The sequence below is a fragment of the Austrofundulus limnaeus genome, unplaced genomic scaffold, assembly GCF_001266775.1.
Source record: "Austrofundulus limnaeus strain Quisiro unplaced genomic scaffold, Austrofundulus_limnaeus-1.0 Scaffold18, whole genome shotgun sequence".
Taxonomy (NCBI): Eukaryota; Metazoa; Chordata; class Actinopteri; order Cyprinodontiformes; family Rivulidae; genus Austrofundulus; species Austrofundulus limnaeus.
This window is the reverse complement of record NW_013952420.1, coordinates 1,652,503-1,666,171: the sequence shown is the minus strand read 5'-3', so window position 1 is coordinate 1,666,171 and position 13,669 is coordinate 1,652,503.

Genomic DNA, 13,669 nt, shown 5'->3' with positions numbered 1-13,669 from the left:
CTTAGTGGAACACCACTTCAGGACATTTCTGCTTTGGCTTCCAGTTTTACACCCGGAGGCTATGACTATCTCTTCTACACTGTGAGCTGCCATGACCCAAAGTATCACCTTCTTCAAGACTTGTCACGCTGTAAAAAAGCAGACACTACTCATTTATTTCACATTTTTACTTCACTTCAAAGAAACAAACTGGTCGACCTTTTTGTTTGTAGACAGGAAGCCTGCTGGATGCTAAAAAGTGCTAATAAGCTGCCAACGCCACTACTTGCTGCACACAAAAAGTGAATTTAAAATGGGTTGTATTTCACAACATACCACTAAAATGTTTAACAACTGGTGAGAAGCTCAGACAAGAAAAAACTAAACTATTCTTGACAACTAAAACTTAAATATAAAGAAGCAAAATCACAAAACAAAATAATCATACTGATTTGTAAAATTAAATTAACAAAAACATTATGGAGCTCCAAATCTAAAGTACAATATTAAAAAATGCCACAACCACATATTCATTATTTAGTTTACTCTCTGAGAGTAAACTCCTAGTTATAAAATTTCCACTAACGTTTTTATTTGCTCACTGTTCTGTTTTGCTCATTTTTACTAAAAATTTAATTTAAATGTCAAGTCTTAAAGTTAAATTCTAGATCTAAATGTGTTAATCTAAAAGTAAAATCTGGTAAAATCCCTGGTTTTGGTAAGGTGTCTATATTTAACCAGTCACACATGTTCGAACACTTGTAATTAAAAAAAACTTGCACAGTAAATTCTACTGACCAATTTTACATGTATATTTACTGTACATAGATAAAATACTGTCAAACACATGCTGTGTTCAACAGTATTTGATGTGAGAAGATCCAGCCATGGTTTGTCAGTTGAAAGACTTTTTCTGCAGGATTGTTCAAATCTTCTTAAGGAGAGAGGAAGACTTGTGTCAGCTTGATTCAAGCTGGACTTTCCAATTTGACTCATTAGCACCACTGGTGTTTGGATATGGAACTGCATCCTGCATCTCTCTCAGGCAAAGAACGAATAAGAGACCCGACAGCACTTTGGAGGGCTAATCAGATTTCAGCTGGGGCTAATGCCCGTGGTCCCGCCCATAGAAATGAATACGGTGTATGTAATATGGTCCTGCCTGTTTGAAGTGGAACTCTGGCTGTGTCCAAAACGAGAGGCCAGGTCCTCCGAAGGCCGAATTCATCGGCCGCTTAAGTCACAGCACCGTAACGGAGGCCATCCAAAACCCAAGACTCCTCTGATGCAGCCGACAAATGCGTCCTTCCTTTGGCCCGAATTGAAGGACAGGTCCGATGGATCCTTCCCGGCCCACCATATCCCATATTGCATCGCGGCCCGACCGAGAATTTTTTTATGCTAGTAATGGCGGACGAAGCGAGAGAAAATGATACATTTTAAATAAAAAATATCGAGGTACAAAAATAAAAAATTTCAAGTGGTTGTATTTTTAATACTTTTATCATTTGTAGAGACATGTTTTTAAATTTTATTTTTGTCAGAAAAAAAGAACTTGTATAGCAAAATAAACATGCACCTACGGCGAGTCCATTAGTTCTTCAAATACTACCTTTAAGTTAATTTTATTGTTTTGTGATATTAATAATTCTCATATCTTGATATTTTTCTACTTTCGATCTAATTTTGCTTCTGCTTACCATCACCACGGTTGATAGGCGACATGACATTTGCCGGGGTGAGGACGGGAGACTAGACCGTCCAAATTCACAGCCACTTTTTTCCGGTCTTCTCGGTTTACCAAGGACCCACCCGGCCCATCGCAGTAGGCTGGGTCCTTCGGAGGACCCGGCCTCCCTTTTTGGACACTGCCACAGCCTTTGCATTTGAAGTATGACTTTTGTTATGAATTTAGATTTTAAATATATATTTTGTTTTAAATACATTCTTCAGCAGCGTTAGCATTTGCTTTTGTCGCAGAATGATGATGTCACAATAACAGCAAAGGCTGTGTTCCATTCTAAAATTCTTCATTGTAAACTTTAACATTTAGCTGCAACATTTAAGATTTAATTTTGACATTTGGATTTACACATGTACATATAACATTATATATTATTATATTATATATATTTTTTTAATTTAACCTTTAACAAACCACAATAAAATGTTAGTGGGAAATTTTTATCTTGGATTTTGCACTCACAAAGTGTGCTAAAGAATGAAAATAGAGACTAACATTTTATCTTCTACTTGGCACCAAATAAAACAATACCAATATGTGACAACCAGGATCTCTCTGGGTTTCAGGAACTGAGAGACAAAGTAACTGCAGACTACATGTAAGCAAGATCTTGATCAGGAGGACATCCGGTCCATTTGTCTCCAAGAAACGAGGATAAGGCGAGACATTAGTGATGGAGTGGGATCACAACAAGGCACTGCAGCCTGGCCCGAAGCTGACGGACTGGTGTGACAGAGTATCATGCTCCGAAAATGTTCTTGAAAGGCTCCTGTTGCTGCTGTTCTGGGGATTAAACCAGCCTCATAATGGCCTGTGGGATTTGTGCCACAGCTGGGTGACAGCCGTCAAATTGGGTGGCAGGCAGAGACGAATTGCAACCCGAACACACTTCTCAATCTATACAGTTGCCAATCAAAGATGAAGATCTATTGACCATAAAGAAACAAAAAAAAGAGAGAGAGAGAGATACAGCTAATAAAGAACTGCTTCCACATTATGTACTGTTGGGCTCTGCTATAAGGATGTTGGGTGACATTATTGGGTTTTTTGTGAATAATCCCTTCGGTGGTGAAATCCCTAACCCCCATCATCCCCTACAACTGCATCTGCTCTTGTTTTGAGGGATTTGCAAGATTATTTATTTATTTATTTTTATTCCACAGGAACTACTTTACATCCTCAACAGCTACTCCATACAGAATCCACTGTTTCCATGGTAATATCTGAGCAGTGAAAAAAAACAGAAAGATGGGAGGAAAGAGAGAGGTAAAAAGAAAAGAAAAAAGTATTTGCTGTTGACAGGGAAATAACGGGTTTCATTATATTGAGCCAGCTGATTCTCTCTATCACCAGTGACAGTGTGGCGGCAGGCGGGGTGGGGGGGGGGGGGGGCTTGTGTTTGAGCAGTGATAAATTACTGCCAGGGTCAAAGTGGTGTGGGCCATGTCCACTGATTAAATGAGCCCCAACTTTATTTCCCTCTGACCCATCCCAGCCTCCCCCCACAGGAATCTAAAAGTTGTCGAGACAAATCCCCAAACCCTAATTAGGCCCTTTTTCTCCAACTTTCTTTTTTTTTAAACACAGCTGAAGCCTTCATGCTCAGTTCAAACGTGCGGTTTGGGTTAATTCCCTCAAATACCGAAGAGAGAAGCACCAACCCCGAAAGTTCAGGCGCAGTCGCTGGGGAGAAGCAAATAAAATCACTTTGGTTTTCAGATGTTAAAAAAAATAAAGTTTACCTGCAAATTTTGTGTTAGCAGACCACAGGCTCGGCTTGTGTTGGTGGGTGAAAAAAAATAAAGCAAAACAACAACCTTTTGTTTGATGTTTGAGAATTTTCATTCTCACTGACTCGCAGCAAACTCTCTGTCAATTTAGAAGGATTGTGTGGGAGAGAAAATTGCAAATACAGCTGCTGTTATGAGTTTGTGTGTAGATTTCCCAAACAAGAATAACATTTCAAAACAAAAAGCACAATGAAGCACATCGAAACACACAAGTGTATTTCAGCTGGGTTTTTGTTGCAATATAAAAATACACCAAAGAATAACACATTATTGTCTGTAACCTACTGACAAAATAAATGGTCGAAAATAAAATCAGCCTACAGTATATGACACTTGTTTACTAAAATATGATATAGAATATATCTCTTTGACCCACATTATTCAGATCGGACACAGATGATGCAGCAATGGCCCAACCAATCGCTGCACTGTTAAAATAACAAAAAAGAAAAGTTGAGTCAGAAATCAAGGTTTAGTTTATTTTGTGGCTAAATTGGCTCATAGTTTTGTCTTTAAAGTGTTTTTCCCCATCAGAACAGAAAGCATACCACACATATTTCACAAGAAAACAAATCAATACGCAGTAAAGATAAAAATAAACAAACACAAGTAAGTAAACTCCTATTTTCTGCCCGAGTTTGGCTTTTTAAATTGTATTTATCAAATAAAAAAAATGTCTTGTGATGAATGACTGGAATTTAAAGGTAAAAATCCAGCTTTATTTGTCTAATGGCTTCTAACTTCTACTTTAAAAAACATAAATTGAAAGATTCATAAAGAAAAAAATTGACAAAAGCAAACTTTCAACCATTGCATACAGTATAGCGGGAGTTAGATATCTCGAAGTTATTTTCTTGTTAAAAACAAATGTGTTGAAGGACGTATGTCAAAATTAAGGCCCACAGGACACATATGGCCTACCTCTGCATTTTTGTGGCCTGCCAGAGTTTCTAAATAAGTATGCTGCTTTAAAACCAGCATAAACTATGTCTTCCATAATGCAGATTGTTTATTTAATAATCAAGGGTATTCCATTAGGTGGGAAATTCCCACCTAATATTCATAAATTTAAACTGGAACACTCCTCCAGTGGGAATCCCTTGTTGGAAAATAGGAGAGTTCAGAAATCATGATGGGAGCTTCTCACCTCAACTCAAGGTAAAACTGTCTAACTTTTATTTTTAATAGTATTTCTGAATTATTCATTTCGACATTGGTCAGTCATACACATAGTACTTTTCAGTGTTTATAAGAGGATGTGTTGAAACTCTGTTTCTATGCAGGAAATACGACATATGAGTATTGTTTGTTAGCAGGGCTCAGCTGTAGCAATGAGATGAGGTATGCAACATTATGTACTTAGTTGAAGTTAAACATGAAACATCAACGTTTATTACAGCTGGCCCTTTGAGGGAAACCATAATGCTCATGTGGCCTTCAGTGGAAATGAGTTTGACACCCCTGCTAAAGTGTCATCCATTAAAGAAAAATAAAGCCATTTCCTACATTGTTCCATTTACCTCAACTTATCTTCTTATCATGAAGACACACATCCCCAGAGCATAACACTACCACCACCATGCTCAGCATTTGTTATCCTGCACCTCAGGGTTTATACATGACCTTTAGGGCCCATCATGGTCGACCAGCAGCTGACCAGTCGACATGCGGTCACGTGGTTTTTGGGAGGTTCGTTACACACACAACTACATCATTGAAATCAGGTTTCGCAGGCTCATTTGGAGTATGAGGAGGCCTTTTCTCCATTATGGTATCAAGAACTGCATGTTGTGACGTTTCCGGTTGGAAATATTCTTACCAAAAGGTAAGCTTCAGCTAATGCTAGCTAATTGTTATATTTAACTACATTTCAATGAGACCAAAACATCCATGATTCTTAAAAGGTCATCCAGTTTGATCTGGGGATATTTGTGAGTATTTTTTCTGATTCTAAAAGTAAAGTGGTGTCATCTTGTTAGATTGAAACCTTAACAAGATCTTAACACTGCAAACAGAGCTCATAACACATCTTTACTATCTAACCATTCTTTTCATATTCTGGATATATGGATTCTTTTCTCTTTAATGTGCAGCTCATATAATACCAGTTTGATACATTTTAGTCTCTGGTTCTCTTGTTTTCACTGTTTCTCTGTGATGAGGATTTGGGGTAAACCCCACTTTGATGATGGTGTGAGGCTTTTGGAAAAATAGTCCATTGTCAAAGTGTCAGTCTGTTTTTGACAAGGGCACGAATCATTGGGAAGAGGGGGAAACATCACTCCCCACCTACCCACTCAAGAAAATTAAAGACTTTTTGAGGAACACAGGGACGGTCAGTGCGTTGGTCATGTTAAGGATGTAAATCCAGAGGATTCAGCATCTGCATGATTTAATGACATTTAAAACACAAGTTTAATCATTTCTTTATCAGTGTGTTTTGGCTATTTGATTTTTATCATGTCGATATTTGTATTGCAGATAATATAAAATCTATACTCTGTAACTTTATTGATATTTAAGGTACTGTAATAATGACAATGAACATCATGACAAAGGTTGACCTGTTGGTTTGTGTCAGTTGTGTGTTGTTTTAATAGTTACCTTCGCGAGGCCGGGGAGAAGCTGGATGTTTATCTTTCTTTCCTGGCAGAAAACTGAAGTCTGGACTCATTTTTCTCTGTGAGCGTTCCACAGCAGGTGGGTGTGTAGCTGTTGATGTATCCGTGTCTGTTTACTGTTCCTGCCTCTGTGATGCTGTCACGGCCAATATTTGAAAGATACAATGTGGTTGTGTTGTGACGATGAAACGTTGAATCGTCAATGTAAAATATCTATTTATACCTTTATACTGTATATCCACTCCACCATAACCTGTCCTAATTCTGACACGCATTAAAAACCTTTTCACACATAAATCATTAGAAAAAGTAAGTATTTAGTCCTCCATTATCTTTTTAGCGATAGAAACACCACTAGACATGGCAACAGCTTATGAAATATAATACTATAGAAGAGTATATCTATTTCAATTGTTCCCTTCACACACTTGGATGAGACTTGGTGTGTATGAGCTTGGACTGGGTCACTCCATAACATTAAAAACACTCAGTTTTTGACAATGTGGCTCATTGTGCTGCCTTGGAGCAGGTGTTTCTGCAGACTGGCTGATGTCTGCCTCTGGGATCCTAATTTAGTCCCGTTTTCCATGGATTATCACAAATCCAGGAGTCAGCCCCAAGGCCAGTGTGATGAATGTTAGCAATCTGGCATCAAAGCCTAATGACAAGAACGACAACGGTCATTACGGAGGACAGCAGCCGGTGAGGTCTCTACCAAGACAGGCCCACTAAGAACTAGTCCAGAAATCAATAATGACTCTACCTCTAAATACATTTAGCTCACATCAATGGACTGCCTTAGCTTCAGCCTTAGTAGTTATACAGTTATGGAGAGAAGTGGCTGTTGGACACCACTCTCGCCTCCTGTGCCTGTGCCCACCCCCCAAGGTTTGCATATAGACACTTAGGATTTTGGGTTAGAGTAGTGGTGGAGGGGAAACTGGCACCACGCCKGCCTCTGCCTCTTCTTCTTCTTTCCCTTTTTAATTACTCTATAGAACAACACGCATCTTTATTCCCATCCCGTTCCCCGCTGCCATTTGGGGAGGGGGTCCTGAAGAAGGGTGGGCTCGGGGCTTGGACGGTTGCCTGGTGCTGCTTGGTCTCCTGAAGTGTGGCTCTTGGTTCCTGTGGGCGGTCCCCTGGCCGGGGTGGCTGCCAGGTTCCGGGGGTGCACTTGGTCGTTGGCGGTGTGGTGGGGTGGTCATGGGTGTGGCTTCTCTGCGGCGGGGGGCTGGCCGGGCGTCCTGGTGCGGCCCGGGCCGGGCCTTGGCTATCTGCTCCTCTCCACCTCAGAATGATTGGGTCTACCTCCTGGGATTGGGTGTGTGCTGCCTCCAATAGGGGGTGGGTGCATGTCCTGGACCTGGGGGGTATATAAAGTGTGTATCGGGGGCATGAGTGGATTGTGGCATCCTTGTATGTCTTTGATTGAGTGGGGATGAGGATGAGGGTGGGATGGTGCGATTGTGTATGTTTGGGTATTTGTCAGGCTGCGGTCTGGGCTGCCCCTCCTGCTGGTTTATCTGGGGGTCCGCTGCTACTCGGCCCCCTGGTGGGGTGTGCGGCTGGCCGCCGGAGTGCTGGGGGTTCTCGGGGTCTGGGGCTGGGCGCTGGGGTGTGTGCCGGCCTGGCCTGGTGACTGCCTGCTGGGGCTCGGGGCCTCTGGCCCTGTCAGGCTTTGGTCTGGAGGGGGTGTGCCCTGGGGGCCCAGACCTCTGTGCCCTTTCCTGGATCTGCTCTGGTATGGCGGGTGCTAGTGGGGCCCATGAGTTTGTCGCTGCTGGCCCCGGGGGCTGTGCATGTGGTCGCTGGTGGGAATCACCCAGTTCTCCCCTATGGTCTGATCTGGGGGGTGGGTGGGCAGATCTTCCCATGCGGGTGCCCCTTATGGTGCGTTCACACCGAACGCGATTTCAGCTTCAAAATCGCAGCCAACGCTGAAGTTTGAAGCTTGTGCACTTTGAGGTCAGACGCAGGACAGCTGCGCTGCACGGCGACAGCCGCCCCGCCCCTCCCTCCTCTGTGGGGCTGTTTAATGTCGGACGAGGAAGTGGCTTTGCTTTATTTACAGAGAGCCAGCGCACGTCACGTTCATCAGATAATTAATTCATAATTAATTCACCAGATAATTCAGAGAAGAGGCTCACAGCTCGCTTTCAGGACTATTTTTTTCAGTCTGATGAGTCGCTGCCACGCATTGGTGCGGATCAGGACACTGCAGCACTCATTTCAGCTAAAGAGCAGGAGCTCTGTCTGTTTCAGGTTAGTGGACATCATTCAGTAAACTGTCCCGTCGGGAAATATATCACTATGTCACACAGTGGAGTCTCTGATTGGTTGACGCTGCGCGTCGAGCTGCAAAAGTTCAGATTTTCTAACTTCAGCGATTTGCGCCTCAGCGCGTCGAACGCTCAGATCGTTCAAATCGTTCAAATCGCGCTGCTCTAATCGCGCTTGAGGCGCCGCAGAACTTCCCGACGTTGCTTGAAGCGCGTCCACCATAGACTTTGTATGTAAACCTGCTGCTCCTGACGCTGAAATCGCGTTTGGTGTGAACGCACCATTAGAGCTCTGCGCTCGGGATCCCTCTCGGGCCCTTGGGCTTTGGTCTTCCCTATGTCTGCCTCGTGTCTTGGGGGTTGGGTCTCCGGTCCTCCACAGTCACTATTAAATATTCCATTGGAGAAATCTTGTATATACACGCATGTTCACAACTGCTCACAAACAGGTGCTCTGATCCGGGGGGTTCTGACTGGTCACTGAGTGTGTATATATGTCTGTGTGTATATACTGACAATATTATGAATGTAGGCATGTATGTATGTATACCTTTATATATGTATGGGTATGTGTATATTTTTTATATATGCCCTCCATGTATTTATCCATTTATTTTTCAGGTGAGCAGACAGATGTTGGGTGTGTGGTCCTGTGTTTTGTTGGTGTATATTCAATGTACTTCTAATCGCTATTTCAATCTTTCTAATTACTTCTCTCTCTGTTTTTTTCTCTGTCTCTATTTTTTCTTCACTTTAAAAAAAGTCACTGATGATGAAGAAATAAATAAACTAAATAAACTAATATTTGGTTTCGTTTTCTACTGAAGTGACACAAAAAAAAAAGAAAATAAAGAAATTGATTCCAGACAGATATATCTCAGTTTGTTTCTTATTTGTTCCTGAGTTTATTAGGAATTCAGGACAGTAGCTGCGTTTCCACTGACCATGAAAATGCTTAAGTTAGAATTTCGAAAATAAATTTGCTCAATGGAAACACGTCAATTTCGAAATAACTTCCTTTTTTCAACAAAATGTTTTTGCGCTAGGAAGAGGTGGTTTTTCAGCCATATCGAAATTGGTGTTTCACAAAACTGCAATGGAAACACTTTTTTCGCATCATGGAAGTCACATGATCAACATCCAGCTGTTTCTACCGGCGAAAAAGATGACAAAGAAGACAACAGGAAGTAGTAGTAGTGAAATCAACGATGTTGTAAAAGAAAGTAATAAACTCACCTACTACAATTTCCCAAAAACGTCGCATACGTAGCCGCTCCAAAGTATAAGGGACTTGTCACTCGGAAAGCCTCAATAAGACGCCGACGTGTCCTCTGATGGCTAATGATGAGCGCTAGTGTCGTGGTTGCAATATGCTATGTGTTTACATCCATCGCCGCCATGTTTGTAATGATTTAACGTGAGAACAAACGTATTCACGCGTGACTTTAATAGCATTTCTTACTTAATGGAAACACTGCAGTTGCGAAACTTTTTCCGACATTAAATGAATATCAACAAAGTATTGTGTACATTTGCAATGGAAAAGCAGCTAATGTCTTCCTTTTTAGGATATTTTGGTTTACTTTACTTTAAGTGGTTTCTCGATTGAGAACAGGTGTGGCAGTTATCAGGCCTGGGTGTGGCTAGGAAAATTAAACTCAGCTTTCCAAAAAATGTGACAAACCACAGGGAGGCATTTACTTTTTTTGAACAAGTCGCTGTAAGTTTGGATTTCCTTTTTCTTAAAAACTTTCATTTATGAACCGCATTTTGTTTTCTTTGTCTAATATTTAAATTTGCATGAAGATCTGAAACATTTAAGTGTAAATGACTTTCACTTTAACTTACTGACAAAAAATGGAACTTTTTCACATTATTCTAATCTTTTTTTTAGATGCGCCCGTACTGCTGTTTACAAGAGAAATTAATGAAAAAATATATATATTTCTACTTTCAATCACAAGCACTAGCAGCAAGCTGCAGCACGTTTGGTGAAAGCTGTACACATTATACAGGAATAATATAATTCTCAGAAATTATAATTAAGTACAAAATTAACATCACTTTGCATGAACCACTGACATTTATTAAACTAGAATAGTTTTAAGAAGGCATCAGTCTACTTGGGTCTTGGTCCCGCTCAAACTGTTAACTTCAGTTTACCCAGAATTAAACCATATTCTTCAATGTGCTGTCATTCAAAGAGCTATAGACAAGATATTAATTGTTAATAACCTTTTCACAAAACTCCAATTCAAAATATCTGAACTCTATATAGTCCATTGTTCCACACAGTGAAGGATCTGTCCCAGTCAGTCCTCAGGGCCAATGTCACCTTGTGCTGATTCAGAATTATATATTAAAATAAAGCGAAGTCAGTGGACGCCTTAAAGTAAAGCAAATCATTTTATGAGGAAAATCTTATCATCGGACAAAAATCAATCACAAGAACAGGTGTGCCTGTCAAAGTAGCAGAAACCTTAATTAATGACTATAGCGAGTCCTCTGTAGGAAGTTAATATTTTCCATCATGCCAGCGTGTCAGGGGAAACATGATTTGAGGGAAGAAATGATTTCCTGCTCGAGTGTCACTGTTCTAATAAGCGTTTATCATGTTGGTTGACTTGTAATTATTGTTAATGACATTACGCTGATGACAAGCGGGAGCTCTACAAGTTATTGCTCGTCTTGGCGGAGCCCGTGACAAGTAAAATAACACCATCCGTTGAATTAGGACGCCGCCGTTTAACTACAGGTTCAGCAAGAACGGAGCACGCATCCGTTTGGTGCAGCGGTATAATTATGATCCCATGAACTGCACACCGGCAGGTTCTTTATTGAACTACGCAACACTGTGAGGCCTCCTGTTGGCAGGCGGACACCAGAGACCATCTCCACAAACGAGATGTGTTTATGAGTCGAGCAGGTCTCAGACACGTGGCTCGCCACAGAGCTCCTGGATGAGAGCGGCTTACGTTGAAGGTATTTATTTTACACAGGGATGCTGAGAGGGTTTTGTGAGAACACTTGACTGATGAAAGCAGCTTTGATGACTCCAGCTGCAAACCAAGTCTTGGTTTAAGATGATTTTTTTATACATATATATCTTTTTTGTTATCATGCTTGAACTTTCATAATGCTGCCGTTAGGTAAACTCTAATATTTACAATAAAACTTTGAGTGCTGTGTTTAATTATTTTTAGAGAGCGCTTGAAACCCTGAGTTCTGTTAAATCAAGGTTAAAAACCTCTAATAAACATCATTAATTTCACTCTGTGTTCCAACTTTTCTTTATGTCACTTCATTTTTATGTTTTCAGCATGAGAAGTACTTTGAATCATCTTGTTGCTGAAATGTACAATACAAATAAACTCGTCTTTCTGAAGCACGTAGGCACTTTAGAGTAAACAAAGTCGTTCAAGTCTAAAACATCTAAATCGGAGAGGGTGAAACCGCTCTTTAAAATCAACAAATATACGTAATAAATTTAAACAAAGAAACAGGATGTTTATCGAGCGTAAAGAATAGTATAGATTTTGTTTTTTCTCATTTATTCTATCTTGCTGAATCTACAAAAACTGAAATAAATCATTGATATCCACCAGGTTTGTAAATGTCTTACAGCTACGTGAACTTTCAGGACATGTGCATCCTGAAAGTCTGTTTGTTACCAAGGCAAAAACACTGCTTTTACTGAATGTCGGCCTCCAATTATTGTCACTGTAAATTTGCAGATGAATTTGATTTATTTGAACACCTCATTGGAAGGCAGTTGGTTTAATCTGCTGAAACGAGTTCATTGGTAGCTGAGGAAGAAAACACACGGCAACATCTAAAAGGTAATGCGTGTGTTCCCGTTTGGGTAATTACTTTCAAGTATTATTTTTGCTGATCAAATTTGTTTTGCTTTCCATTTATTAAATGATGAATTTTCATGAAAAGATGCATTTTTGGCTGTTTCTACTTGTTGTAGTCCTCAAACTGTGGGGCGTAACGCTGTGAAAAGATTCTAACTCATTTAATTCTTTCAACAATCACTGAGTAATTTGTGTAGCCAAATTACTGTTTTTATTTATTAAGGAAAACATTTCTCTAAATATCAATTTCCACTCATTACATTTTTGCATAGATAATCCACTGTACTCTCATGAGTGACCTGGATGATCATACAAACAATATGTATTCAACAGAGTCAGTGTAATTAAAACATTAAAAAAGAGTGAATTTCGTCATCTGACTTCAGGAAGAAAGTTGAAACATTGGCTGGAGGATGGAGGTCTTCAACTGACTGGAAAGTGGGTGGAAAAACCCAGGAAATAGTAAATATAGTTGGTGTTTTTAACAGTGTCTTCTTTTTGTGGTTGTCACTTATATTGCACGTTTAAAATTTGTGCATGTACAATATCACTGCATGTGAGACTGACTGTAATAGAATGCATGCAAGGCTATAGCAGAAAGGATGCTAGAGAAGTAAAACTAATATTAGTGAAAAATAATTATTTTGAACAGGTTAAAATGACCTTATAGAACAATTTAACAAAAAAAAGTATACACACAGGCTCAAAAGTAGAAACTAAAGATAATATTTGTGCACAAATATAAAAGAACATAAGTTTTTATCTGTTCAAAAGTAGAAAGTATAAAAAAATTATCCTACCCCTTATATTATTTCTTACAGTGTAATGACTTCATAATATATTGTATTAGAAGTGTAATAATTGATATAAACAGTAAATGAAAAAATTTCATAGCAAAAGTCCCAATTATAAGATTTATTGTTCTGGTTTAGTGACAGAACATGCGGATAGGCTCAGGGTGGTCTTCCATTAGAATCATAAATGTGTTCGTGCAAAAAAAAAATAAAATAAAAACTCCTTCCATGTAAGGATGATGGCTGTTTCCTGAGTCACTGTTACAAAATACTTGTGGTCCTCTTGGTGGAATTTGATGCGGTTATCCATATTCCAAACAGCTAAAACACCTGTAGAACAGTGTTTGTATGCATACAGGTGCTGAGTGGACGTTGTCACCCGACCAGAGTTTTAAAATTGGCCTGAGTGGAGATCCCCATTGTCTAAGTTCCCTTTAAAACCATTTTCTCTAACATCATTATATCAGTTCCTTTACGGGATGTGGCCAAATAAAAACTGCCTATAACTATGTATGTATGTATGTATGTATGTGTATGTATGTATGTATGTATGTGTGTGTATGTATGTATGTATGTATGTATGTATGTATGTATGTATGTGT